Source organism: Hippoglossus stenolepis, chromosome 16 (assembly GCF_022539355.2).
Source record: "Hippoglossus stenolepis isolate QCI-W04-F060 chromosome 16, HSTE1.2, whole genome shotgun sequence".
Classification (NCBI taxonomy): domain Eukaryota; kingdom Metazoa; phylum Chordata; class Actinopteri; order Pleuronectiformes; family Pleuronectidae; genus Hippoglossus; species Hippoglossus stenolepis.
In genome coordinates this window covers 19,878,395-19,900,477 of record NC_061498.1, presented here as the reverse complement: position 1 = coordinate 19,900,477, position 22,083 = coordinate 19,878,395, and positions in this window count along the sequence as shown.

Sequence of the window (22,083 nt, the reverse complement as noted above, 5' to 3'; positions counted from 1 at the left end):
GTCACTTGTCTTCATGCATCCTTTGTCATTTTTAACGGTGATATGCAGTTTGGTAATCATCAATTTGTTTTTCCTTCTTCCACCTCCTACTTGCTTTTTTTTCTCTTCCTTGACTCTTCTTTTAGTTCTTGCTTGCAGCTCTCCCTCCATGGTTTTTTTTTTTTTTTGAGCCAGAGAAACCAGAAGGTGCTCATTTGGTATATCTGCACACACTCACATACAAAAATGCCTTAATGCATGGCAGCATGCTGTGCTGTGTGCCCCCAGGGTGTGTGCGTGCGTGTGTGATGGAGTATATGAAGAGAGTCGTTGCCCTGCTGTTGAACCCAGTACGTTTCTGTCTTCCTCTTCCATCTCTCTCTCATGTCTCACGTCTGCTGCACAGTGATCGCAGCCCTGAAATCTTTTCTGCACGTCTTCATTTCCAATACATCCAAACAAAATGAAGAAATGAATACACCCAGACCCAGTCTTACTTCCTTTCTTCTGCTCTATAACAATGTGAATGGGCCCTAATGTGTTTGAAAATTAATTAATATATACCTACTTATACAGTATAGTGTAGTATCATAAAACACACAAACAAGCTCAATTACTGCTGTTGGAGACTCTATACAATCTGCTCCTGAGAGATTGTGATCATTCAGGTTGAAACTACCAGTGACGTCTGTCCACAGCAGGGGCATGCAACTTGTCATGTTTGTAATTTCAACCATAATCCTGGTATGTGAATGGTTGTCCTCAGTCATTCAGGTGATGCCTGTTTTAATCCATCTGTTATTAGTTATAGGTGAAATCCGGTAAAACTTGGTTGAAAAGGGGACAGAGCATTTTCAGTTAGGGCTCCAAGGCTCTGAAAAAAATCTGCCTTAGCAAATTAATGAACCTGTAACTGCTAATTAAGTCCCTTCTTGAGACAAAAACTTTTATTTCAGTCTTTCCTGATTTTATCCTACTTGAATTTTCTTTGAACTTTCTTTTTGGTTTTAATTTAAACTTTTAAATCTGATGATTATATTTGATTGCTGCCTTGTGAAGCACTTTGTAACTTGGTTTTGAAAAGGGCTCTATACAAAAAGATAAATATTATTATATTATTGTAGGGCCAGACATATACTTGCTACTACTACACATTTGTGTTCGGGCTGGGCCATATTGCCAAAAATTATGTCAAGATAAAAATTCTGTTGATATTGATAACTATCACTATAATTGTCACATCAGTTTTAAGCCTGATTTTGCTCCTGAGGGAAGGTTGTGGTTTCAATCTCTTCTTCATGAACAGAAAAGACAAACAGCAAAACGTTTTACAAATCTGAGGAATGTTAATTATGTGTTAAACCTCCTCACTGGGCTTGCAAAAAGTATAGGAACTATATTGATATATATTGGACTTTATTATATTGATGAAAATTATATTATGATAATTGTTGATATTGTTTTATTACCCAGTTTGTGTGCATATGATGTCTGCCTTGAATACCCTGCGTCTATTTTAAGTGCCATTTAATATGTCCTCTGAAAGTGGTGCTTCACAAGATGCAATAGGCACATGAACGATCGGGTCAGTTTAGGTTTTGAGGACAAGCTTAAAGATCAAGTCTGCAATCACCTGCATCCGTACGATTTATTATCAAAGCCTCACAGTGACAAGAAAAGAGCTGTAGACCATTGACTGTTTATTTATAAATCATCATGGAAATTTACAAAAAGAAATGAAAAGAAACCCAAAAATGTTGCATTTATGCAATATTGAAAAAAAATAATTTTGTGGGGCCAATGCTAATTAGACATGTTTGTCCCCTGGATTACAGAAATCTGGTGGTTGCATACTATGTGGGCTCTTTGGTGTGTCGAGAGGTTTCCTCCAGTAACTTAATTTATACACATTAATGAACAATTTTATTCCCAATATACTGGGTATAATGCTTGCCATGTTCTAAGTTTAGTGTGATTGCTGACATTTGGTCATTATCAAAGTACAGCTGTTGCTTGATTGTTAATATTTTTTAAGATATTTTGCAAAAACATTAACAATCAAGGAACAGCTGAGACTTTTAACCCAACTCCGCATGGAAAGTCAGAGGATCACCAAAGTCAGAACCATTAGCACTCATTTGAAGGTGTGTTTCAGGGGACTTGATATCACTATGTCCACTCCTCTTGAAGCTACATTTTGGTCTCCACCACCGCCATTACAGTGGCTTGGGTCTTCAGCTGCTAAATGCTCCTGTGTTCATTTGCTAACTTTATCTTTTTGCAGATTTGTGCTGCACGGTGGTGTAGTCATCGTGATATACAGGTGTATGTTGCATACCCAAGAAGAAATTTACATAATAACGCACATGATACATAACATTGAAGTTGTGTGACAGAATGGGATTTGTGTGTATAAGGCTACATGAGAGGTAAGGGGTATATCAGAACAAATCTCACTGGTAGTTGGCCCTCTCTGTGTACCTGTTGTTTGGAATATATAAGACAGTATGCTGTGTGCATGTTGCAGGAATGGGTTATATGGGCCTTTATTGCAAATCTAAATATAAATGGAGGATACTCAGTTTTTCTATCGATTAAAAAATCATTAGATCAACTTCAAACTTCAAACTCTCAGTGTAGAATAAACATAGAGTGCAGTTCAACAGTGAAAAGTCTCTTTGAAGGGTTTTCCCCCTTAATTATACAATATAAGTAATGTTATTATCATTGGAAAACACCAGCCGCAGAATGTACGTTCCACTGTCCAATGAATTTTTTTAAATGAAAGGTGAATACAAAAAAATGGAGACACTACCCCTGCAGACAACAGAGAATACAAGTTGATACTTTGAGTCTGTGATGTAGCAGAAAACCAATTCAACTTGAATTGTAGTGGCACTGTCGATTAGATCTAAAGACAATATGAACTACGGCTCTCTGTGTTCTGACCCGGATTTGAACCCAGACTCAACTTCAAGCTCTGCTGACACTCAACATAGGACACAATGGAAGTCAACAAATGTATGTAAATACATAAATACGTTTTTAGGATATATATATATATGTATATATATATAAATCCTAAAAACGTATTTAAAAAAGACACACACACACACTCTCTCTCCCAAACCTTATACATGAACTTTGAGTTGTCATTAAGAAACAAAAATGATAAGCATGCTTTAGTTGTCATGTCTGGTCTTATTGTCAGCATCTCCCATGATGGCAGAGGAAGTAGAGAACATAAATTATTTTCAATCATCTAGACTTTGATATTATTGTTTTATTATGATCTAAAGGAATACAATTGTTTATAAATTATATGTGTATTTCTACCACATATCGAGGTAGAAGAAGGGGCCATGAAGCACATTTTTTACGTTCCATTTTTTTATCTGCAAAAAGCTGGTTCAGTGTATTTTTACTGACATGAACAATTATCAACAAGGTATTCTCATATTTATGTTTTTGACAAATAATTCTATTGGCTTTAGAATTTAACGTGGCAGAAGAGATTTCTATGCTCACACAGCCTCAGTATTTCATGTGAAGGTGACTTATTTCCTTTTATCAAATTGAAGCTTTATGGCATATTCGCATTAGCAAACAATGACTATAAATGAATATGAATTACCATTTAAAGAGGAAGTGATGATGATGTTTGCATAGCACGAGGTGGATTTCTTTGTAAGAAGCACTTCTGAATGATATAAATATGAATGATAAATAAAAACCCGGACTGAGATCAGTGAAGGGGAAAAGAGCTGAAGCTGACAATTCCTCACTGAGCCATGTGCTCCACTCAAGATGGCTGCCGAGGCGATTGTTTCACCAACTCTGGCTGCCATGGAAATGCACGGGACTGGCGTGTTAATGGCGACATTACATGCAGTCTTAATTTGCTCTGCTCCTCTATGATGTACTTTATGTAAGACTTTCCAAAGATAAAATCCATCATTCAAAAGATGAATCGTGCAGATACAAAACCACACCACGAGTCAATGTGTTTGGTTTCCGGTAAAACCTTATTTGGATAACCACACATACACAGTCACACGCATCCTCACATTAACTTCACCATGTCTGACACAATTTGATAAATTATATTGAATGGGGTGTGCTTGGGTGTAATTAAGATTTCACAGCCTCTCTAAGACATTCATACTGCAACACTTGTCTTTGGAAAATGAGAAGAATGACAGAATAAAGTCTCTACCTCAGGATATCAGCTCGCTCTGGGAAAGGCTGCTTTGTTGTGCTGGGTCTCCTGTGCACAAATTCATCAAACCATTGGAATGAATTTAATCTGGTGTGCACGCAGTAGCAATTTGAGTGCTCAATGTCGTAAAATGTGGCCTCGACGTTTAGATTCTTTCTCTCTATGGCCGCTCCAGGGTTGATGATAGTCGATGAGAAACCAAATCACTTCCCTAAAAGTAGCCAAAAAGCCTTGTAGTGCTGAGAAAAGCTGCAGACTTTGGTGATAATTGGGTTTATCAACAAAGGCAATCTTCTTTCACATTGCACATAGACGTTTGATCAATCGTTAATACAACGATATTGACAGTGCAGCTTTAATCTAATCTATTATTTTAATGCATTATCCATAATGTTGATAATGACCAAATCAAAACAAACTGATGTTCAGCGAATGCTCATTTGAAGCTGTCTCATTAAAGTGTCAGGCTTATTGTGCTTGATAAAGAGCATCACGCAGCTGAATCATTGTAGGGACCCTCAGTGGTGCCTACCCACTGACCCCTGTCTGAACCGGTGGGTGTGTGTGAGAGCCGACCCCGGGCTGAACCCAGCTGGTGTCAGAGGTCAGGGTTGAAGGCCAGGTCGCTGTGCCTAGGCCGAGGTGTAGCGTTACATGCCAGGTCATTGTCCTGGAGAGGGATGCAGAGCCACCTTCTGGACAAAGTGGTCACTGCCAATGTAACGGTGCAGAGTTGCATAGTCCCAGTGTGGGTTTGGATTTTCCTCTGCATCACAATCATTATTATTATCAGCACGATAACAACCAGTCCAACAGAGCTTGGATACAACAGCATAGTTCCTGTTCTCCCTCTCTTCTCTTCCCTCCTTTATCTCCTCTCTCTCCCATTTCTCTCCGCTCACCCCAACCAGTCAAGGCAAATGGCCACCGGGTCTGCGTCTGTTCGAGATTTCCTAAAAGTGATTTTTCCCTTTCCACTCTTACTAAGTCATTACATATGATGGGAATTGGTCATTTCTGTATCCCAAGCAGCAGGTTTTAGATGAAAGAAAAAAAATACTAATAACAATAACTATGTATCATCTTTTTATCAAAGCTGCTGTCCACTGACACCGAATCTGCTGGTGTCATAATTTTTAAATGACATCTATAACTGTAATTACTTACAATTTAAATATAGTGTGGAATTATCCGGAGTTGAGTTTAAGTCTGGAAAAAAAGTATCTTTGTGTGTGTGTGTATTTGCACACGTATAATTATGTCATATTTGCATACCAGAGTGTGACAGAAGTCTATAGTGTGCGAGTATGTTTGCAATGACCATTCACTGACCTTGACAGAGGTTTGCCTCCTTTGCCGTGGTAACGTAGTAACCCCAGACTGACCCTTGCACTGGTCACTGTAGCCCCTGGATGACCCCTCCTAAGGGCTTATGGATCAATGTGTGTGTGTGTGTGTGTGTGTAGACGGGTGAACCTGGCAGCTGGTCAAAGGTTCAAAAGGTGACTGAAAAAGAGGTTATAGTGAGAGAACCCTGTACATATATGCCCCTTGCTCTCCCCGTCCATTGCCATGCTTGTCCAAATAGAATCAGCAAGTAAACACATGCTATCTATCTATCTATCTATCTATCTATCTATCTATCTATCTATCTATCTATCTATCTATCTATCTATCTATCTATCTATCTATCTATCTATCTATCTATCTATCTATCTATCTATCTACCTAGCTACTTACTTGTGGATGCAGGGCAGTGGACGGTGACTGAATAAATAAAATAAACTAGAGTTTGTATTTATGATACTGAAGGAACTGTCACTCAGTCCAACATGAGGCTCACTGATTTTAACAGTTTATTGGACAACAGTGGAGCTGCATGGGCCGCAGTAATAAGCTTTTTCTGTTTTAGATCATTGTTGTTATTTAGTTATTAGTTTGTAATTGTCAACCATAAAAGAGACTTATCTTTTAAAGCACAGACAGAAGATGAGAGTTTATCAGGTTGGACTTCTTGTAAAAAGATGAAAAGAGCAATTATCTATGTAAATATATGACCTGACAGGAAAAAAACTACAGAGAGAGGGCAAGCGAGAGGTGTGGTGAGTAAAAGGAAGAAAAGAAGAGAAGGTCAGACAGCAAAAGTGAGACAAATGAGGAGTCAGCAGGTCAGAGGTCAGTGTGTGTGTGTTTCTCTGTGTGTGTATGTGTGTGTGTGTTTGTGTGGGTGGACATTGAGGAGGGGCGTGATCCAAGACCTGTGATCTTTGGACCTCCCTCTCTAATAGTGTGACTAAATACACATTGAAACAATACAGACTCGGTGACTGGCTGTGGTGTGTGTGTGTGTGTGTGTGTGTGTGTGTGTGTGTGTGTGTGTGTGTGTGTGTGTGTGTGTATGTGTGTAGTTTCTCCAGTTGCTTCTCTTGTGTCTTATTGACGCTGAACTACTGTTTTTCCTGAATCCAACGGCACAATCATCTTCAGTTCCCGGAATAAGATCACAGGTCACAGGAGAATGACTGTCACCGATGTGTAATGGCAGACATGGCATTATAGTTTTCTGTTCTTCCACCAGGTGGCATCAGGAAGCAACACTGTTTCCCCCCAGGATGACTGGGTCTTATTGTTTCTTCCTAGGGTTCATGGGAAATCAATCCACCAGCAAGCTGCTACTGGTCAACACTGGCATGCTTAATCCGTCATAAGGAGCAGATCACTGCTTATTTTTTTTTGTGGCTCTTAAAAGATGATTTACATCACTAGGATTTAAAAAAAATATATACTGTAGACATTTGATGGACAAACAGACAGACAGAGACACACACACACATTTGTATTTTTATGAGCATTTTTGCTTGCAGTGAAAAATCAAAAAGTCAAAATTTCACAAGTAAGTCGAGGCACAGTTTAAAACTTTTTATTTATATGTATCGATGAAAGCAAAATGCAACAAAGTGCAATGGAAAATGGATTTGCAAAGAAACCATGGCATGGACGAATCTTGTCACTTGAATGTTACAAGAGGAGATGAACCTTCCTTATATAAATATACAACATGAAAAATCATATTGCCATCATGGTTATAATTTTTTGGGACGGAGCTCTTTTAATTACATCATCTTGTTGTGTTCTCCTCTTCTGCTTGATTTGATCAATCAACCAGAATGTTACACTCCAACAACATGCACAAACCTAATGATATACTCTTTGTACAATTTATGAAAATAGTGTGTGAAAATATGAATATTGCACCTGAGAACTAAAAATATGGCAGTTGTGTTGACACATTGTTGGCAGCAGCCAGTGAGGTATCTACTGTAGGCTACATGTGAATATCATTAGCCACAGTCTAATGGGGCTGTGGTCCTGCTATCAAAGTTCAAAGTGAAAATGGCCGACAGTATGTTACACTATACTGAACTGGTGGTACTGTTATTATGTCCGTGTGTGTGTGTGTGTGTGTGTGTGTGTGTGTGTGTGTGTGTGTGTGTGTGTGTGTGTGTGTGTGTGTGTGTGTGTGTGTGTGTGTGTGTGTGTGTGTGTGTGTGCGTGTCTGTGCAAAATAATTAAACAATGCATGGACAATTATACACTAAACTTGTTGGAAGTATTACTTGGGAGAGCATCTCCAGATGATTAACCTTTGGAGCAGATCAGTTAAAGGTCGAAGTCAACACAAATATGGTCTGAAAAACAAAAAGACAATTCCCAGGCTATCTTTGCAAATAATAAAGCCAATCTATAGCTTATATTGATCAGACAAGTATTCTTAATCATATGGTGTCATGGGTTTATTCAGAAAATAACATCATGTTTATTTATGAATTTATAAATGTTTCATTGCATTTCTGATTCCTATAACACAAAAGATACAACCAAAAACTTACATGGATCTAATAATTTCTAATAATTCATGGTTGACGCCAGTATGACGTCATTATAAAATGTGATTGTTAAAGCAAAAAAAAGTTAGCATTGTCTGATACAGCATGTGAAATGAGCAGTCTGTTGTTATGGTAACAAGGTAGCCTACATGATAGGCATTGTTTCGCCATATCACACAGTTTAGTAAAGACAAAACCTGAGTTGTTGTCGGGTTAGAGGAAGACGAGATAAAAGAAACGATGAAGAAAGGGAGAAGTAGACATGGGAAAGGACTGAGAGAGCAGAATGGTGATGAGAGGAAGAGGGAGGAGGAGTTAGAAGAGTAATGAGGGTGAAGATGGAGGGATGGAGAGAGAGAGAGAAAGAGGGAGCAGATGAATGATGCTATTGGACAGTATTTCATGTCCGACTGTGATGTCTGCCACTGAGCTCACAGCAGGTTGTGTGTGTGTGTGTGTGTTTGTGTGAATGCGTGTGTTTGTGTGTGTGTGTGTTTGCTCATTCACAAGGTTGACTTTGTGTTTCATATGGAAAATGGTGCATGTGTGTTCATATGTGAGAGCGAGCATACGTTATCCTTGGGTTATGAAAGCAGAAATGCATTTGTGTGTGTGAGTGTATGCAGGGGTGTGTGTGTGTGTGTATGTGTGTGTGTGTGTGTCTGTGTGTGTATGAGTGTGTGTGTGTGTTTGCCCACTGTGAGATTAATTCAGCCCAATTAATTGGGTTGAGATTAAAAATGAGAAGAGGACACAGCTGAGCTCATCCCTCCTTCCTTCACTGATTATCTCCTTTTTTCTCACTATCCTTTCTTTCTTTCCTTCCTTCCTTCTATCCTCATTCCATCTTGGCCTAATTTTCTTCTACTAATTTGAATCCATGGCTTTTAGATTTTACGTGGTATTTTGCAGAACACACATCTGGAACCCCCGTGGTTCTGCACACACATGCACGCAGACATGCACAGATGGCTGGTGGGATTCCAAGCTTTTAACCAAAAAAACCTAAATGTCTTCAGCAGAAAGATATGTAAATGTGTGTGTGTTTATACGTCAGTTAATATGAGATAGAGAGATGAAGTGTTTAACAATGACCTTTTCTGAAGGAGGAGATCGAGCAGTTTAACCCTGCTGTATCAGCTGTGTGTGTGTGTGTGTGCGCGCGCGCGTGTTTGTGTGTGTATTAACAGGCTTGCTGTTTGAGGTGTCATGGTGTTACTGGTATCAACAGAAATAATTGAGTTGCTCAACAGACCGAGGACCAATCAGCACTATATGTGTCACCCTGCAGAGAGAGAGCACTCCTCCTCCCGGTTCGAATCCCAGCTTGGCCGGGGTCTGTCTGTGGAGTTTGTTTGTTCTCTCAGCGTCTGTGTGGGTTTCCAGCTTCCTCCCACAGTCCGAAGACATGCAGATTGGGTTTAGGTTGATTGGAAACTCTATTGTATGTGTGGATTTGAGTGTGAAGGTTTTCTGTCTGTGTGTTTTCACTCTGAGCTCTGCAGAGGACAGGATATCACACATCCCATCCAGGGTTCACCCCACTTCTCGTCCAATGCCACTTGGTATTCAGCTCCCCTGTGACCCCTAAAAAGATAAGCAGTATAGATCGTGGATGCATTTAAGTTTATGGTGTCAGATCTGAATACTGTAGCTCTGGGGTCGAGATAACTGCAGAATGAAGGCAGAGAGATTGAGGTGAGGAAGGTGAGAAAACAGCCTCATTCCTTTTATTAACGCTGTATTTACTGTGCTTTTCACTGAGGGCATGGGCTACTTCCAAATCCAGAGACTAAACATTTACACATCTTTTTTTAGTCTAAACTTTCCCCCCCGCCAGCCCCAGGAGAGCCATACCTCCAAACATTGACTTTTTCTGTATCGGGTCATTTGTTTGTCATTTTTCAACTTTGGATTATGCTGTCAAGAAAGCTGCAAATGAAAGCAGTCAAAAACAATTAGCTTCTACTAACAGGCACATTTTGAATAGCCACTGCAGTTCTAAGTTAACCTGTGGTGTCGGTATTGTTGGGCACAGAGATTTTCAATTGGTTGTCCACTCATGGCAATATTAGGCACCCAGTTTTTAACACAGTACAGGATGAAGATGACAATCTATGGAACAAGCCAATAAGGTGTGAACTAAAATATTGGTGTGTACTTGTCATAAGTCTGGCATTTCTCAGATGTACAACAGTATATATGTGTATATAAAGCGTCAATAATATACCAAATAAAACAAATTGAACTTGAACCGTGTTAAAAACCACAGACTCATCTGTCTTTTGAATTGACACATCATCTGTTATACTATTAAGTTATGTTCCAGAGTATCCAGGGACTTCTGCTATCAAAAACCAATGGAAAAAACACAAGATGAATTTATTCAAACTGATGGCCATCACATAAACCCATTATAAAGACAAGTTATCTTGGAGATTTCTATTTTTGCAGTTGTTTTTCTTTGGAGCATGGAATTTTAAATACTTCTGGATGGTCCAGAAAATCTCCCTCGTGTCATTCCAATGGGAACGTCAAAGCTCAAAGTGTCCATCATGGCCACATGTAGGTTTATATAGGATCCAATAGATGATAGTTTCCTAGTGTAGCTCTACTATCAAGACAACAGGAAGCACACATGATAATGTATTTTAAGAAGTGGATATTTGAGATGGAATCACTTTGCCACACATATAATAACTTTTGAATTAGATATTTTTCCACTATCAAATCAAATTGCTAAACAAATATGGCTGCAGGGGAACTGAAGGCATAAAAGAAAAAACCAGTTTCCAATCAAATTGTTCATCGATACTCATAGGGTCATACTATGAGAGGAGTACGTGAGTTACACAACATCATCTATCTAAGTCTGTGAACATGAACTAAAAATGTCTGCGAACATGAACTTATATAGACACTATAAGCTGAAAGTAAGGCCTGTCTGCATATTGTTTATTCATTCACTGTCTGTTGACTGATTCATTCAGTCATACAAGATGTATGTGATCTTCAGGAGTTACAGTTAGGATCTCATTGTGGTTTTTTCCTTTTCCAATTTTTACCCTGTTATTCTTTTTCTTCTACATCCTGGCATATATTTGTGATGTTCAAACTAAACTACTGAAAAACAATCAATCACTACACAGTCAACATCAGATAACACATGCACTACTTGGGACAAAAACAAGATACTGTTGGTCAATCTGGGGGTAAGCCTCTGCTCAATTACCAGAATATCGCTGTTGCTTTTGCTACATAAATGTTTGTCTGTTTGGACGAGGTCAGAGATCAGACGGAGGGAAGGCAAGGAAGACGAGGGGGGGAAGAGGAGGAGGGATCCCTGTGGAGGAGTACAGGATGGATGGATGGCTGGATCACACGGCACAGAGAGGAGGGAGTGTGGGAGGAAAAATGGAAGATGGCGAAGGAATGCAAGACGGTGACAAGGAACGAATGGTAGGCTGTATGTATGTGCGTGTATGCATGTGTATGGGTGTGTGCTGGCCAGTGTGCCCTTGCAAATAGCAACATCCTGTACAATTTCATAGCTTGGGAACTGGTCAGTGCCCTGCACCACACCTACTCAAAGACGCACACACACACCATTGTGGCTCATTAGGTGAGAGGCAGAGCGAATACAACAGCCCCTCCTATTTTTAAAGTTTGTATTTGTATGAGTGCGAGTCTTCCAAATAGATTGTGCATTCTTCAGTACGAGAGCAGCTAATTTACCAAATCTATTCTTTGTACTATTCTATTAACAATGTTTTAAAATATAATTTGACCAATAAACCCTTGCAAAGTTTGTTTATTGGTCAAATTATATGTGTTAAAAACTCATAGAAGCTAAATAAAGCTTTTAATGGTACACTGTTCATGTGTTCATATATATATACACACACACACACACACACACACACACATACTTTAACCAGAGGAAAAATTAAAGGGTTAATAATGTAATTAAAATTCATCATCTACTGTCAAATTAATAAATTAACAACAACAACAACAACAACAACAACAACAACAACAATAATAATAATAATAATACATGTTAATCCATCCAATATGTTTTGAGATATTACAGTCCTTGGAACGCAACCTTGCGCAATGTCAGTGGTTGATTAATCTACGTTTACTAGTTTACACTTTGACTTTACGCCAGCTCCTGACCAGATGCAGTATTTGTGGCTTGTCTTAGTGAGGCCATCTGAGCTTAAGCCTCTTACTTGTGTAACTATGAGGCTGGACATAGAGCCCCAAGTTATGACCAGCTGAGCGAGGCATAAGAGCATTTGGGGCAAATGTGTTTATCGATATGCAAAATTTCGACATTGCTGCGTAGCATGTCACCTCTTCATCTTTTTGTTGCCAGTCTTGGTGAAGTCAGAATGATGATGTGGTACCTTATCGTTCATCATCAAGACATCAAAAAGAGAACTTGTCTTTTCTTCTGGGAACAGAGTGCGGAGGAGAGACAAAGAAGAAAGAGAGGGCTAACCTGGAGGCAGGTCAAATAGAGCGAGAAAGTATGCAATAGAGACAGATAGATGTGTATGCTCGCTCACCCCATGCTGCGCGGAGTCGCTGGTGTGTGATTGTATGATTTTCACAGTGCCAAAAATGTCCCTGGTGTCTGAGTGGGAGGAGAATTATCATCACGGAAATGACCTTCCTGACACCTCAACTCTGACCTATGCTGTGACCCCTGAGAGGAACTGGGGCTTCGGAGGATATGCCTGTTTCCCAGAGAGACAGTTACAACGCAGCAGGAGCTAAGAATACTCCCTGACACACACACAAAAACATGCAAGGAAAATATCATGAAATAGCTATGCAAGCACATATAGACTTGCATATTGCACATAAAAACATATACACAACTTAAACCACACACACACACCCTGGGAACTATCGGTAGAACAGATTAGGAATGTTGAACTCATTTCCCTTTGCTGTCTGCTGCGTGTGTGTGTGTGTGTGTGTGTGTGTGTGTGTGTGTGTGTGTTTGTGTGTGTGTGTGTGTGTGTGTGCGTATAGATTGTACAATTTAGAAGGTTCTACAATGTTGAATTGATTGGTCAGACAGTTGCCAATGGCCTGAAAGAGAAGCAGCAGCAGCCCCTGACCTCCAAGCTCCTGGGTCCTTGAGAGGCGGTGCTGGAGGTGGTGCCTCCAGAAGACACCTCCTTCAACATGGCCTCCCAGCTGCTCGGTATCAGGGCTGTTGGGCTGACCAAAGCAGTTGAGGACCGAGTGGTCCTGTCGATCAAGGAAACTGTTCGACAGGGCTACACTCAAAACATCCGGATTTAGAAGGTCAGTAGCTAGTCAGCTGACCTCGTATAAGAACCACTACTAATGTGGCCACTCTCAAGATCTGTGAGCTGTATCAGCCAAAGATTTTAAAGAAATGCATACAAGCACAGACAAGCACTGCAGCCAGCCAGTAGATATGAATGTGTCACCGCTTTTTACCAGGAGATATTTGTTTTCTTTTCGTTTTTTCATTGTTGCATTTGTGTGTTAGAAGCATCATCAACCCCCCCACTCGCTCGAGATGAATCCAGCGGGGGATCCCCTGCTGTGCTCACACATCGACTTCTCCTGGATTTCTACGGACTTGATACTAGTGGGCCGGGTGGATAAAGTCTGCAGAGCGTCTCACTCTGACATTTGTGTTCACACATGCACCTCCTCTGGAGGATATACAGAGGAACTGCAGAGTCCAGTGCATGTCTGAAAGCAGCTAAGGAGTGCCACCACCCTATGGGGTTGCCTCCACCACCTCCTGTGACCCCTCCTGCAGAGCCTTCTGCAGGCCTGAAGGTTTCGGGTACCAAGTATTCCGTCAGCTCGTGTGACCCCACCCCCTTTCACCATTGCAGAGCAGGCTAACATGGACCCCAGACAGGACAAGGCCAAAACAAAAAAGATGAAAAAGTCTAAAAAGGCTCGGCTTAATCACTTGTCACACTGGTAAAGACAAGATCTCTTTTTTTTCAAATGTTGTTGCATTGCAGTCGGTGGCTTTCAGTCATTTTTATTTATTTCATTTATTTAATGTGACTCACGACCTTGATCACATGATGTGGAGCACAAACCGAACATACAAAAACAAAACAATGGCCCACGGCATGGCTGAACAATGTTACTTCAACAAAGGAAGGACTTTCTTCCAAAAAAGCACCCAGTGTACGAATACATTTTGGCTTGTCTGATTGTAATTAAAGAATTGATTTAAACATAGATGGGTGGTTGGGATAATACTATGGCAGATACTTATCTCGATAATTCATAATGCTTACATTCTTACGTTCAAACAAAATGTGATATTCATCTCCCAGACGGGTGTCATGGCAAAGCCTATCCTTCGGTTTCTATCCAGCCCTTTATAATCTTTCAAGGACCTTTAGGATTTTGGTATTATTCAGTCTAAAATTACAGATAGCCTTTCTTTATTTTGGTTTTCGCACAACAGATACTTTTACAATTTGATCTCTTGTTTGAATTCTACATAGATATCAGATGATGTCATACTTCTGAGGTCACTCTGCCACTTTTGAATAATTCGATCTTTCAGCCAATGTTCAATAGTTAGTTTCAACCCAAGAAAAGACAAACCCCAGTCATCCAGTATCTGTTTCAACTGCAAGACCCATGGCGATACATATGCAGGATCAGCAAATAGTTGTACATTATTCGTCTGAGTTTAGTTTCTTTTCCTTCAGCCTCCCCAGTAGCCAATCATTCTTTTTATAACTGCTACACAGAGTGGGTACATACCCAGCTCCCCAAAGTCCATGTTATTGCAGGTTATCTTTTTAATTTTAAGGGTATACTTTCAAACCCCCACACTTCACATGAACTCAACATAACTGGTGTAACTAACTTAAACTAAGTTAGTTAAACTAACGTAAAATATCCGCTGTAAGTCACATTATCTGCATCTACAAAAAAAAGCAAACATTGCACAGCAGGCTTGCTTATGCAGCTCCTTGATGGTAATTTTAAATGAACCATCATAGTCAATAGTGACACTGAGATATTCAAAGCAATGGAAAATCTCTATTTTTACTTATTTACTACTATTACTTTATTTTTACCTTTCCTTTGTTGTAGTAATGACAGTTGTTCTTAGCATGCAGTGCTTTTAATATAGTCATTCAAGACTTGATCTATTCCTGCTGCTTTTCCTGTTTTTAGTTTTAAAATAACCTCCTAGATTTCCTCTTCATTCATTCATAGGGAGATATATGGGGATGCTGTGGGAGACATCTTTAGACTTGGAGGTGACAATTGCTCATGTTACTGTGTTAGCGTTTTTTATATTGTTCCACCTTCAAGTCTACATTAAAATATTCTGCTTAAGACATCAGCTGCTGCCTGAGTTCTCCTTTCACCAGCTTCCAGAAAACTTCCATAACAGGAATCAAGTAGCCATAATAAACAAGGAAGCCATCACACTGTTTCTGTGGCTGGACACACAGAGAGGATGATATTCATTGAAGCAACTGTTTGTGGATTTTGCTACTTCTGCTTCAGGCCTGCACCAAGTTTGTCTTTTCATGGCACTGCTGCGGTCGCCATCATTCAATGTGAATGCACCTCTGCCCCTCACTCCACGGTTTGGGCCTGTTATGGATACTTGGATAAAACAATATTTTTCCAAATCACATTTCATAAGCTTGAAGTTGAAAGATGAGTTGTAGTTGGTTTGCTGTAGGTTAAAGTACCACATAAAGCATAAAATATATATATTTTTTCAAGGCATGAATGGGTCTTTGATATTGCTCAGTTATATTTCTGTCATCCATCTTTATAAACAGTCTATGGGTCTGTTTGTCAATATGTTCAATACCTGAGTGGCTCTGAATGGGCCCCAGTGTACACAGTATCAGGTATGTTAGGAGGCGAGAGGGAGGATGATCAATATGAACTTCACAGTTCATCAAAGTTCTCCTCTGATGAGGGAACTGAAGCTGAGCTTTCTTTAGGAAATTGCTAAGTTGCTATGATTTCTGTTTGTTTTTTTTTTACAGTTTTTTGGGAATTTTATTCATAGATAATAAATCAGTCAGAGGAACATTGGACCTCATCCAAGAACCATTCGTACAAACAGATTTGTTCTTAAGTGTAGCATAAGAGAGATTTAGGAGAACTTGCTGCATTCACCAGTTTCCTCATATGTTGAGTTTTCTTAGAGGTATGAACACAATTTTGGTCGTATTTTTTAAAAAACAAACAAATAAACACTAGTAAATAAAATGTATTCATAGGAAATTATTATAATTATTATCATTAAACTTTGCGTTCATCCTACCTGGTTTATCTGCAGTGAAGATTGGAATTGATTATAGGGCAAGACAAGCGTGTTGCTTCTTCCTACTTCTTCCCGACGGAAAATGTATGAATCTATGCTCATTTATGTCACATGAATATTTGTTATTATGTTTTTTTTGTTAGTTTTTTTCCTCCTACTTAAGTTGAGGATTTTTTTCAACAAATGCGTTTTCTATTTTACCTTTAAAAAAAAGTTCTAAATAGGCAAAACTAAACTAAAGTCAAGATTTTAGAGTCAATGTTTTTCTTTTTTTTAAGACCAAAGTTCACAACTTTTCAAAAGTTCAGTAATTCGTGTTGAAAGTATTTTTGTGACAAAACAAATGTTTTGCTTTTACTATGAAGACAAATTTCTGAAAATTATCATCTGAATGATGAAGATCAGCACCAGCGATATGATGAAATAAAAATAATCAGAGTATCAAAATGATCAAAAATGATAATAATAAAAAAAATATTATTAGCTGCTTGTAAACTAATTGATTCAATATGATACTATTTATTATGTTTTAGTTCATATTTTTTAGATTACATTTTTATGTACATTACATTTTTGTCAGGTTATGAACCACGTGTTTTGCTGTTACTGATGTACAAGAAACAAATCAGATGACGTATGAAACGTTAGACCATGTGACTTCTTCTTCCTGCTCTTCTACTGCTCATTTCACCAATTGACTGTCAAAGTGACTTTGTTAGATTACTCAGCAACCTGCTACTTCCTTTTTTCCTCCACTCCTTCCCTTGCCTCATTTCTCTTTCCCCTCCCTTCTCTTCCTCCTCTTCCCTCTCTTTCTTCAAAGTGACATTGGTGTGTGTCTTCATTCTTCTCCTAATGGAGATTCATGAGTGTGTCAGTGGGGAGGGGAGGAGAGCGAGCCTGAGAGAGAGAGAGAGAGAGAGAGCACTGTGTTGTGGTTGGATGTGCAGAGTTTGTTGGATGGAGCACCATTAATGAGATAGCAATTTGTGTGATGTTAACATTTAAATTGATTTCACTGTTACTGTAATCGTGATATTTGCTGAGCATAAGAACACAAGGTAAAAGCCCTGGAGGTGGCTGGAAAGCAACAGACCAAGATATGCACTGCTATGAGGGTTAGACAGATTAGAGACAGATGCGCTAATACGTAGCCTGTTTTTTATTTGCTGACATCAGATGGAGAACAAGATTACCCGATTTCTGTTCTTCTAATTCATCATGGTGTTTTTTCCCCTCTTATTAGTTCCACTTCATCCTCCAAGTTACCCTTCCACCTCTTTTCGAATGTACACAAATCACAGTGATCTAGCTGAGGCGACTAGTTGTCCGTTATGGATGTAATCACATGCTTTGTTGACCCATTAATCCACGACACTCTTCTCCCCCTGATGTTCTGCAGAGTGGGGCTGTGATATCAATGTCCTATTCAATGTACATGCTTGACCAAATGCGAGTCAGTCTCAGCTGTCAATCATGACGTTTCACTCCATTTCTATGGCACTCAATAAAAAATCCAAACCAAACTTATCGAAAATGAAATCTCAAACATATATCAGTAGATAGACACCATTGAAAAAAAGTGGTGAGTATCTTAACTCTTTGGCTCATGTCACATTTGCTAACATGGAGGATGTGGGGTTAGTGACCATTACTGCAGCCAGCAACCAGGGGGCGATGGAGATGTTATGGCTTCGCTTTTGGAAGCTGTCATGTTGTCCACCCTTATACAGTCTATATATGATTTGAACAGAGAGCAGCCTATAACAGATGCTCAGAGCAGGAACAAACTACTTTTAATCACTGAATCTTCAGACTAAACTGAATCACAGAATCAGAAGCAATGGCGCTCCTCACTCCTCGCACTGTACATTACTTCCTGGTTTAAAAGAAGCTCACAGAAAGACTGCAAAAGCAACAAGAAAGCAATTAGGATTTGATAAATCTGTTGTACATAGTTTGAGTTAGTAACTTTCTAAAAAGTGACCATCAAATGAAATTATTTCCAGACAAGAACTCTTGAAAATGTCAGGAAAATTGGATCTGGAGTTTGTCTTTCACATAGGAAGAATGCAGCACGAGATTGTCCATGCTCAGATGCGTTCACAACAGGAAAATGTCCACAACATTAAAGCCAGGGGTGGTGTCTGGGTAGAATATCCGAGATGCAGCAAATGACGTATGAATTCTGGCTCCGAAATCACCTACTTTCGTTTAGAGCACATTGACACGGGTGACGGCTTATTTCACCATGTACGGTACCTTATCATCCTGAGATAATTGTTTTGGGTTTTTTTCAGTTTTGCATCGGTCGCGAGTTGGAATCGTCCATACGCCCACTCACTTACTGTAAATTAAATGGACGTTCTCACATGGGCTCACTCTGACATTCCTCAGACACGTTACAAGAGGGGTGGGAGGAATAAATCCAGAAAATGAAGAAGCTACTGACTCTGACATTAGCGTTCTCACATACAGCCCACATTCAGATTGCCAGAAGGAATCAGCTGTAAGACTTGTCTGAACTGTTGTCTGAACTGTTCATCTTACGCCACCGGCAGATCAAACTTCTCTAGTAAAATATCCCTGTATATACAACATTATAATACAACCATTCATATGAATTGCTCTGTAGATGCAACCACAATTTCCTTAAGCTTCTATGTTTTTAGGCCCATGGAGTATGTGAGCATGTTGCCTATTAACTGAGAATGTCCAAAGCCTCTCACTTGGTCATTTGCATTCTAACAAACCCCCCCCCGGACAATCTCCGGACATTCTCTGGAGTTCAGTGCATGTCTGAAAGCAGCTTCAGTCTTGTTTTTCTGGTAAAAAAAGAAAGAAATGAAGACAGAACCTGGATCATGTACAGGGGACAGGACGGATTATTAGAAAAGAGGAGGAAGAAGAAATAGAGGAGGAGAAGGTGTAGTGAGGGAGTGGAGGAGGAGAACAGACTGTTTGAAAGACACAATTTGATTCAATTTTCCACTCAATAAAATACAACCATCTTCTCTGCATACATACACACACACTCACGCACACAGTATCTGTCTCCAGAGTGGTGTTTTAATTGAAGCAGGTTACGGTCGTGTCTCGATGAAATTGGAAAAATTAATCAGCTGGAAAACGGTGTGTTTCCTTCCCTCCGGCCTTTCAACCCTAACTCTCTCTCCATCAGCCTGATATGAGAAGGCTGGCAAATTAATTTGTGGGAGCCAGCTTTGTGTGTATATGTGTGTACGTGTGTGCATGTGCAGTGGTTTATTTGCTGCGTTTGTTTGGATAAAGTGTGTATGAATAGATTTTAATTTGTTTTAATCAGTGTGTGTGCGTTTGTTTGTGTGTATGTGAGTGTTTGTGTGTCAGGGTGTGTATGGGAGTGTTTTGTTGCATGTCTGTATGTACTGAATGTATCAAGAGGTGAGAAGTGTATTGACATCAAACCTCAGATCCCTAAAAGTCGCCCTTTACAGTCAGTTAAGCACAAATACTCCTTCATGTGTGAAATCTTTACAATAATGCTGACTGACAAGTTCATTAATGAGCTTGTTACATATGACAATTCTAAGAACAACTGAATAATACAAAGAGAACACATTATTTATTTCTACTGAGCACCAGCATGTAAACGGTCAGGTCTGTGATCAGGACTGAGGTCATGATTCCAATTCCCCCTTATGGTTGTGAAATAATGATTTCGTTATTTATTCATTTGTGAGTTTATTAATAAATAAAATGTATCCAAAAAGCTCTAATTAGCCTATACAGCTTCATGCAGATATTCCCTAACGTGTGGCGCTTGTTCGGACTCTGTTGTAAAATGGAGGTTTTTCTATACTCCACCCGAATGGATCGACGCCTCCGAGCTAGTTCAGGCAGCCAACTTGAGCTGCGCTGCTCCAATCATGTGACATCCACCTCGTGACATACATCATGTGACGTACCTCACTCTCCACAATCATCTATGATACACACCCACCTTATTAGGCGGTCTGTTTAAGCAGAACAAATTTCCCATCACTCCCTTTGCTTGCCCCACTGCTGCGTCAATGTTGCTGCCAGTTGCTTCAGCCCCTCCACCACCCCAGCATCCACCTGTAGGCACCGACAGGGGGGGTTACAAGTATTTGCTCATCGCTCCCATCATATCTATGTAATCATATCAGGGTGAGTGACTGAGTCTGAGACTAGACGCCAAACACTAACCTGTTCTACTGTTGAAATAAACATTTGAACGTGAGTTGTCTGACTGAACTACATTAAACAAACATGGAGGAAAAGCTGATTGTCAGGACCAGCTTTGAGATTCTCACTATAGTTGTGTCCCAATTCAGGGGCCATGAAGGAGGCAGCCTTCGGGGGGGCCACGTAGACAACGAAGGCTGAACAGAAATGAGATGGTCTGGTCTGTGGAGGATTTCAGTAGTTTGCATGACCAGCTTGTCCCACCCTTACCGCTGCCACCAAGCAACACCGCTGCATTTGGACAAGACAAGAAAAAATGAATCCCCCTCGGTTTTGAACACAACATTAGCTGCTTGAAGCCTGATACACACATTTAAAGATGTAAGCATTGGATGTTTTGGTCTTTTCCCATGCCACCACCATAATCAAACAAGATGAAAAACAGTTTGTCACCCAATGAATTGTGGGATAGGTTGGCCTGAGAAGGATCCACACGTTGGAGCCTTTGAAATGGGACAGCCTGGTCCTAGCAAATGCAGCCCCTGAAAGCGGCGCCCCCTTCATTGGGACACAACTTATAATTTAATTTCAATCGGCTACTAGTTGTAATACATAGCTTGGGACAATAACTACATACCAATGCGCTGGCATAGTGACAACTAGATGTAAATGATGTGCTCAACACAAAGCAGGTGATCAGACCAAAACCAACCATGCAATAAAACAAATGGCTTTTAAGAGAGGTAGGATATTTCAATTCAGGAAAATGATCATGGTCAGGTGCCAGTTGTATTCTCTGTAGTGGTGATTGGGATGTGAAGAGTAGAAGTACAGCCTTCTTAGAAAGAGTGATCTATAAATGTGTCCATACATGTGTTTGACTCACCATCGCGTGCAACGCTCTGAATGCCGTGTATCACCTGCACCCTGTCAGAGGCATGATGGAGTAAACCCCTTTGAATCTACAAGAATCCAGACATTCAGGGATCCTCCTCCCCTCTTGGTTTGGGTGAACATCTTGGACCTGTGGAGAAACTTCGTTCCAGCTATCCTGAAAATATGTCGTTTACAACATTTTGTTTCATGCCTGATGTGCAACTTAAGTCAGAAATGCAGTTATGGATTTAAACAGGAACAATTCACTGATGGAATACAAATGTTATTTGGGTGTTTTTATTAATAATTGTATAAAACTGGCATTTGTGAACAATTTTATCAAATACACTGTGTGTGTGTGTGTGTGTGTGTGTGTGTGTGTGTGATGGATGTAACATAAGATGGTATCTGATTAGCCATCTGTGGTCAGACTAATATTTAGATCACTGGAGCTTCATTTAATTTCTGTTTGTGGACAGACCTCTACAGTTACAGACAGTTCAGCAGAACATGTTGGATGGACAGACTGAGAGACAGACAGACAGACAGACAGACAGGATGTGATGTAATCCTGTTTTGTTTAGGGTTAGGGGGAGACAGACTGT